This window comes from Eumetopias jubatus, unplaced genomic scaffold (genome assembly GCF_037043125.1).
Source record: "Eumetopias jubatus isolate StellerSeaLion01/CBP00866 unplaced genomic scaffold, mEumJub1_p1.0 scaffold_12, whole genome shotgun sequence".
Classification (NCBI taxonomy): domain Eukaryota; kingdom Metazoa; phylum Chordata; class Mammalia; order Carnivora; family Otariidae; genus Eumetopias; species Eumetopias jubatus.
The window spans coordinates 84,278,982-84,287,424 of record NW_028274818.1 but is presented as its reverse complement, the minus strand read 5'-3'; the positions used below and the strand labels follow the sequence as shown (position 1 = coordinate 84,287,424).

At 44.9% G+C, this 8,443-nt stretch overlaps 1 non-coding gene across 1 annotated transcript; it reads right to left on the bottom strand.

Annotated features, from left to right (window-relative positions):
- Positions 1–997: 997 nt before the first annotated feature.
- Positions 998–1,069, bottom strand: TRNAA-AGC (transfer RNA alanine (anticodon AGC)). Its single transcript has one exon. It is a non-coding gene; the product is annotated as a tRNA-Ala (tRNA).
- Positions 1,070–8,443: the final 7,374 nt, after the last annotated feature.

Genomic DNA, 8,443 nt, shown 5'->3' with positions numbered 1-8,443 from the left:
AAAAAAAAAAAAGAAAGAAGTCAGAGAAAGACAAATATCCTATGATCTCATTTATATGTGGAACCTAAAAAAACGAAGCTCGTAGACACAGAGAACAGATTGGTGGTTGCTAGGGGGCAGGGGAGTGACATGGGTGAAGGGAGTTAAAAGGCACAAACTTCTAGTCATAAAATAAGTAAGTCATGGAGATGTAATGTACAGGATGGTGACTATTGTTAATACCGTACTGCATATTTAAAAGTGGCTAAGAGAGTAGATCTTAAAAGTTCTCATCAGGGGTGCCTGGGTGGCTCAGTCGATCAAGTGTCTGACTCCTGATTTTGGCTCAGGTCATGATCTCAGAGTTGTGAGATCAAGCCACAAGTTGAGCCCTGTGTGGAGCCCCCCACCCTTGATCCCCGCATCAGGCTCCCCGCTGGGCATGGAGACTGCTTATCTCTCTCCCTCTGCCCTTCCCACCCTCTCTAAAAAAATAATAATAAAAGTTCTCATCACAAGAAAAATGATTTTTTGTAACTATATATGGTGACAGATGTTAACTAGACTTACTGTGGTGACAATCTCACAATACATACAAATATGTAATCATTATATATATACTTTTAAAGATTTTATTTATTTATTTGACACAGAGAGAAAGCACAAGTAGGCAGAGAGGCAAGCATAGAGAGAGGGAGAAGCAGGCTCTCCACTGAGCAGGGAGCGGGACGTGGGGCTCGATCCCAGGACCCAGGGATCATGACCTGAGCCGAAGGCAGCCGCTTAACTGACTGAGCCACCCAGGCAACCCCAATCATTATGTTTATATACCTGAAACTAATATAATGTTATATGCCAATTATAAATCAATTAAAAAATAAAACAGGAGAGTTACAAGCATAACGGAAGAAAAACATAAGTACTTGGAGGCAAGATGATTAATTTGCAGATTCTACAGGAATGTGGTGTAGCTGTAAGAGAAAAGAAAGATTATTTCCCCAAACAAGGGGGAACAGAATGGAGATGCTGGGGATCGAACCCAGGACCTCATGCATGCTAAGCATGCGCTCTACCACTGAGCTACATCCCCACCTGGTGGCAACACTGCTTTTCTAAGCTGTTTTCATGAAATAAATCAGAAATTTGCTCCCTTAAAAGAAAACAACTGGTTATAGGGATAGCCAGGAGGTCTGAGGCGAGAGGGCAATGAGGGTAATGCAGAGGGTGTGTAGGGGGAGGTTCTGGGAGTTTACTTTTCTCTCTCTGTTTTTTGTACTACTTGAGTATTTTACCATGTAGGTATTGCTTACTTAAAGATGTAAAATAAAATAAAAGAGAAAATAAAGTTTAAACAAAACCACTTTTCTGCAACAATCCTCCCACTTTACAGATGGAACACTGAGGCTACTAAATAAGAGAAGGGGCCTCTCCTATCTACAAAGCCTCCAGCTCCTCCAAGCGTGGGACCACCTCCCTCAAGTCCCAGAATCCTTGTTCTTTTCAGGGTTAGAGACTATCCATGCCTTGTCGCCATGATTTCCATGCCTCAGCCAGAGCAGTACCCAGCACAGGGCATCCATCATTTTTGTTAATCCTTTCATCCTGCACCAATGTTTGTTGAGGACTGACCACGGTCCAGACATTATGCTAACTGCCAGGAGTACACTAAGTCTCTCCTGACCTTGTAGATAGGGCTGCCATGTACATACACCTAGGCTGTGCACTACACAATTTCAGGAAATGCCGTTCACATAAACTGTTATTTAACTGGTACCCCCTGGATTTGCGCCAGGTAAATCTAACTATACCCATTGGCCTTGCCCCTATGTCCAATAGCCCAGTGGAAAATACAGCCCAGTGGAGAAAATAAAGTAATACATATATATTTCTTTTAATTGGAATCAGGGCAATATAAGAAAAGAACCAGGTGTTATAAGAAAGAACAAAAGGAGGGACCTATTTTGAATTCCACATAAGCCATTTTGGAGAAAGTGATATTTAAGCCAAGAAATTATGTTAGTTAGGAATGTTACTTAGTTGCTAGTAACAGAACTTCGTAGCTTTAACAAAAGTTTCCAATTTCTCTCATTCATGAGAAACCAGAATGTAGATAGCCCAAGACTAATTTGGCAGCTCCATAAGTTATCAGGAGCCCAGCCTCCTCCTGTCTTTCTGCTTTACATTCCTTAACATGTGACTTTCATTCTCTAGGTCACCTCGTGGTCCAAAATGGTTGCTAGATCTCCAGCCACCACATGGGCATCACAGACAAGAGGACAGGGCAAGGACATTAGAGAAATAAGGGAACACACTCCCACCATTTAAGGAGATGACTGTGCCTTACAGAATACTCTACTTCTACCTCACTGGCCAGAAAATGGTCCCATGAACATACCATGCTGCAAGAGAGGCTGGAAAACATAGTCCCTAAGGCATCGCCCAGAGTTGTTACTAAAAAGGGGGAATTGTTTTTGAGAAGCAATGAGCAGCCTCTGCTATGGACTAGGAGAATAACAGGAGTTAATTAAGTGAAAGAGGTGGTAGGGGAACAGGTTCCAGGCAGAGGGAACACAAGTACAAAGGCTCCAATGACAAAAGGAGGTTGGTGTGTTCTCAGAACTGAAAAGAGGCCAGGGTGGCCAGAACACACTGAGGAGGCAGTGAGGAACCGAGAGAAGGAGCAGGAAAAGTATTCAGCCCCCTTATGCACAACAGCAAAATGCAGGTGCCTACCTCCCACTCTGGGCAAAGCCTTGGAATCAAAGAGACCCATGTTCACATTCTAACTTCACTTATTCCTCACTGAGAGCCTTCGGGTAAGTCTTTTAACTTGTCTGAGTCTGTTTTCTTACTTGTAAAACAAGACTTATATGGGACCGATCTATACATCTATTATGTGGATTAAATGAAATAATGTATGTAAGTTAGCACAGCACCTAACACATATTTAGCACACATTATTATTTATTAATTACACCTTTGACCAAAAAGACTTACATAATTGTGACATAGTCAATAGTGCCAAGGACAGTAGACAGCTCATCAGAGTTTCTTCTGGGCTCTTTCTTGACTCCTCATCCCAGGCCAGCCAACTACAGATCTATCCAATCTTCAGCTCACCTACCTTAATGACAAACTAGAAGTAAGGGTGCAGGCATGAGGGAATGCCAGCCCAGGGAGCTAACAGACCCCCAGGTGACTAGTTAGAGTCCCAGTCTCTCTGTTTTGCTCAGGCTGTAAGAGTAAATAAGCTCAGCCCCAATGAAGAAATGCTTACTGCATTGAACTTTAATAAAACCCACAGTTGGACTCCAGGAAATACTGCCATTTATATCCCCATTGATTTTCTAAGCCTATTTTATTATTCCTCTTCCCGGTGAAGGTTGTATATATTTTGGGACTGCATTCCTTTCATAAGTAAATATGTAAGTAAATACTAATAAGAGCTAACCATTATTAAGTGCTTGGGCCAGGGAAAGGGATGGTGCTGCAGGGCTTTGCCTCTGTTAGTTTATTCCCCCCGTTATAACAACCCAATGAGGCTGGCACTCCAGTGGTTCCCATTCTACAGAGGAGGAGACCAAGATCCCAGAGATAAGGTCCCTCCCCCCAAAAAGGAGCAGGGTAGATGCTATACAGTCTAGTAGTTCCTCAAAAAGTAAACACGGAGCTGCCATATGACCCACCAATGCCACTCCTAAGTGTATACCTAGGAGAAATAAAGACATGTTCATCCATGTTCATGGCAGCACTAGTCATGAGAGGCAAAAAGTGGGAAAAATTCAAACGTCCATCAACGGACAAATGGAGAAACACAATGTTATATATGCACTCGAGGAAATATTGTTCAACCACAAAAAATAATGAGACTGACACACTACAGCATGGGTGAATCTTGAAAACGTCACGCTAAGTGAAAGAAGCCAGACACAAAACGCCACATACTGTATGATTCCAATGATATATCCAGATTGGTCAAATCCATAGAGACAGGAAGCAGACTGGTGGTTGCCAGGGGCTGGGGGATAGAAGGGAATCAGGAGTGACTGCAAGTGGAAACAGTCTCTTTCCAGGGTGTTGGGGGGGGGTGATGAAAATGTTCGGGGCACCTGGGTGGCTCAGTCAGTTAAGCAGCTACCTTCGGCTCAGGTCATGATCCCAGGGTCCTGGGGTCGAGCCCCACGTTGGGCTTCCTGCTCAGCAGAGAGTCTTCTCCCTCTCCCTCTGCCTGCTACTCTGCCTACTTGTGCTCTCTATCAAATAAATAAAATAAAATCTTTAAAAAAAAGTTCAGGAATTAGTGATGATTGTACATCTCTATAGATACACTAAAACCCACTGAATTGTATACTTTTACATTGTGAATTTTATGGTAAATGAATTGTTTCTCAATTTTTATTGAAAAAGAGGCAGAGCACAGATTTAACCTCAAGGCCATGTGATCCAAAGGCTTGATTACTGCATTCTGAGCAGCTCATGTGGACATGAACCCAAACTCCACTTTACTTCCTAAGTGCCTTCTTTCCCTTAGTCCCTACCAGTCAAGCTTCTGAAGTCAATGCCAATGCCAAGCCAGAGAGGGAAATGCTGAGTGCCTGAACTAAGGCAATAGTTTGAAAAAGCCAATAGTCTTTCCTTTCTCTAAACCTCCTGAGCATGGGGCTGTCTCCCTCCCAGGCCGGGGACCCTGAGCACGTCACAGAGTAGCTCCATTAATGGAAGCTTTACGTCATTTGGAAGCTACTGGGGCAGAAAATCTCAGTGGTCAGCAAGTTAATCACAACTGCCCGAATGAGGCCAGCTCACCCATTAATACCAACAAGCCAGTTCCAGAAGGGAGAGGCAAGATGGCTGACGCAAATGAATCTCTCTAACTGTAGATTCAACAACTATGGTAGGCTACATCTTCACCGATACATAATATTTGTACTTCTGCAAGTGTTCCCAGTTAACACACACACACACACACACACACACACACACACACACACACACACACCTAAAGAAGACCCCAAGCAAAGAACATGGCCTGGCACAAAGGACGGGGCTTTAATGTTTGAGAGTCCTGGCTTCAGATCCTGACCCTACCACTTAGGGGCAAAGTAGCCTTAAGCTATCATTTCTCTAAGCTTCAGTTTCCCCATCTGTCAAATAACTTCTATCTCCTTCATGGTTATACTGGGAACTAGGAGATGTTATATCTGAATGTTCCCACTTGCAGTGGGGCTCAGCACATGGTAGCTGTTATTAACTGTAGTATTAAATGACTTGGGTCATTTCTACATCATGTCCCCCAACACACTGAAATTTGGGGGATGGCAGCAGCCATGTGGCCAGAAAATGATTCTATAATTTTAGTGCACCTGGGATGCTTGTTTAAAACACAAGCATTTGGGGCACCTGGGTGGCTCAGTCGTTAAGCGTCTGCCTTCGGCTCAGGATCGAGCCACGCATCGGGCTCCCTGCTCGGCGGGAAGCCTGCTTCTCCCTCTCCCACTTTCCTGCTTGTGTTCCCTCTCTCACTGTCTCTCTCTGTCGAATAAATAAAATCTTTTAAAAAAATAAAAAACAAAACACAAGCATTTGGAACACCTGGGTGGCTCAGTCAGTTGAGCGTCTGCCTTCGGCTCAAGCGGGGAGCCTGCTTCTCCCTCTCCCTCTGCACCTCCCCCAGTCACGCTTGCTCACTCTCGCTTGCTCTCTCTATGAATGAATAAAATCTTTAAAAAACAAAACAAAACAAAACAAAAACGCAAGCATTCCCTGTGCTCGCTTCGGCAGCTATACATACACTAAAACATAAGGATCCTCAACCCCTGCAATTCTGATTGCAGGGAGGGGGACTGAAGGTGCTGCTCAGTGTTTGAAATTTTCAGATAATGGGGGCATCTGGTTGGCTCAGTTGGTAGAGCATGCAACTCTTGATCTCAGGGTCATGAGTTTGAGCCCCACGTTGGGTGTAGAGATTACTTAAGTAAATAAACTTAAAAAGAAAAAAAGAAATCAGGGGTGCCTAGCTGGCTCAGTTGGAAGAGTGTCTGATTCTTAATCTTGTGGTCATGAGTTCAAGCCCCATGTTGGGTATAGAGATTATTAAAAAAATAAACCTTAAAAAAGAAATCAGATACCATTTGGATTTCAAAAGAAAATACAAAACAAAACAAAACAAAACCCAGAAAAAACAACTTTCAGATAATGGTTCCCAGCCCTGGTTACACACCAGAAAAGTTGGGCTTCTTTGTTTTAATGCCTGGATCCTACCCCTACAGATTTTGATGTCTTGGGACCCTTGTGTTGCTGGGACATTGGTATTTTTTAAGGTTCCCAGATGATTCTAATGTGCAGCCAGGCTGAGAACCCCTGCCATAAGCCAATGCTTCTCAAGAGTGTGGTCCAGGGATCCATGCCATCAGCAGTACTGGGAACTTTTAAAAAAGGACAATCTCTTTCTTTCCCCCCAACCTACTGAATCAAACTCTGGGAGTGGGTCCCACCACACAGTGGTTTTAATAAGTCCTCTGGGAGGTTGTGATGCCTGCTCAGGTATAAGAACCCCCACTGTGAGACATGGTATCCCCTAAATTGCATAATGATAAGAATCAGGTTGGGGTGTGCTTACCATTCCTAGACAACCCCTTTACCCACTCACCCAGATTCTGAGAGGCTGGAATGGAGCCTGGGCATGTGCATTTTTTAACAAGTACTCCCTTACTCTCCTGCTCAAACTATCAAGGACTCTTACAACCCTTGGAATTAAATCCAAAATCCTCTCCTCAGGACACCCCTTCTGAACCTCAGGCAAGTCAAGGCAATGCTGGTTTAAAGAAACACCACCCAGGGGCACCTGGGCGGCTCAGTCGGCTAAGTGCCTGCTTTCGGCTCAGGTCATTATCGCAGGGTCCTGGGATCGAGTCCCGCAATGGGCTCCCTGCTCCGTGGGGAGCCTGCTTCTCCCTCTCCCGGTCTCCTGCTCGTGTTCTCTCTCAAATAAATAAAATCTTTAAATAAATAAATAAAAGAAACACCACCTAGTGAGGGGTGCCTGGGTGGCTCAGTCAGGTAAGTGGCTGACTCTTGATTTGGGGTCAGGTCATGATCTCTGGCTGGTGAGACTGAGCCCCCAGGGCAGCTCCGCGCTCAGCAGGGAGTCGGCTTGTGCCTCTCCAAGACCCTCCCCTCGCTAGTGTCCTCCCTCTTTCTCTCTCAAATAAATAAATAAAATCTTAAAATAAAAAACAAACACCACCTAGAGGACTAAAATCCCCACCCACCCTCTTACCACCACCAGCACCACCACCGCCACCACGTCTTAAGCCTCACGGGGTTTTTTTAAACTGTTATAGAGGCTGTTTGAGGAACCGCGGGAGGGTGCACAGAATATCCCTGAAGAGCTTCTCTGGCCAATACCACAGCCCTCCACCCCCTCATCCCGGGGGCACGTTCGAGACCCACCCCCTTCAACACACACACACCTGACCCCGAGAACTGAACACTGCATGTACTGTCTTCTCCTCTACATACACACCTATGAGAAAAGTTTGTTTTATAAATTCGGCGCAGTGAGAGATTAACAAGAATAATTAAATAGAACAATTTTAACAATATACTGTAATAAAAGTTGTGTGAGTGTGGCCTTTCCCTCTCACAGCCCTTGTACTCACCCTTCTTGTGACCGCGGGGGTGCCTCCGTGGTGAGGCAAAGTGAGGTGTGAGACGGAGGCGCCCTGACGTAAGTGCCCTGACGTCGGCGCCCTGACGCTGCCGCCGTGACGTGGCCGTGACGTAGCGTTAGGCGTTAGGCACCTTTTGACCTACTGCGGATTCGTCACAAGGAGGAGCGTCAGCTTCAGATCGCAGTTGATCCCAGGATAACCGAAACTGCGGTTACAGACCCCGCAGATAAGGGAGATAACTATAATTACTCTTGCACCCAAACCACTATTATCTGTCTTCTCTTTATTTAAAAGACCATAACCTAAATCAGAAGATATTAAAATCTATGTACATGTCACATCTACATACACACACCACATTGCACATATATATATATATATACAAAGACCCCCGAACACTTCCTGAAAACCAGCTCTGTGCCCCTGCCCTGCAGCATTCACACCCCCTCTACCCCATCTACATACTCGGTTGTCAGAAGCTTTGCTCGTTCTGAACTACCCACGGCCCGAGATCTTTGTTGAGATGCTGGAACTGACCATCAGTGGGGAACAAACACGAATAGCCTCCTATCCAACAGCAGCCCCCCTTCTACCCAGCTCCTCAATTTTGCGCAGGGATCAGGGGGTCAAGCCCTCAGGGAAGGTGCCCCATCTCCCGGAGATACTTCTAAGCTAAGGGGTGGCAACCTTTCAGACCCAGTAGCTTTTTTATAATAAAAATGTTGTATAATCGCCCCATTACTCTTCCTAAAGGGAAATTCAACACATAATTTTTTTTCCACACATAATTT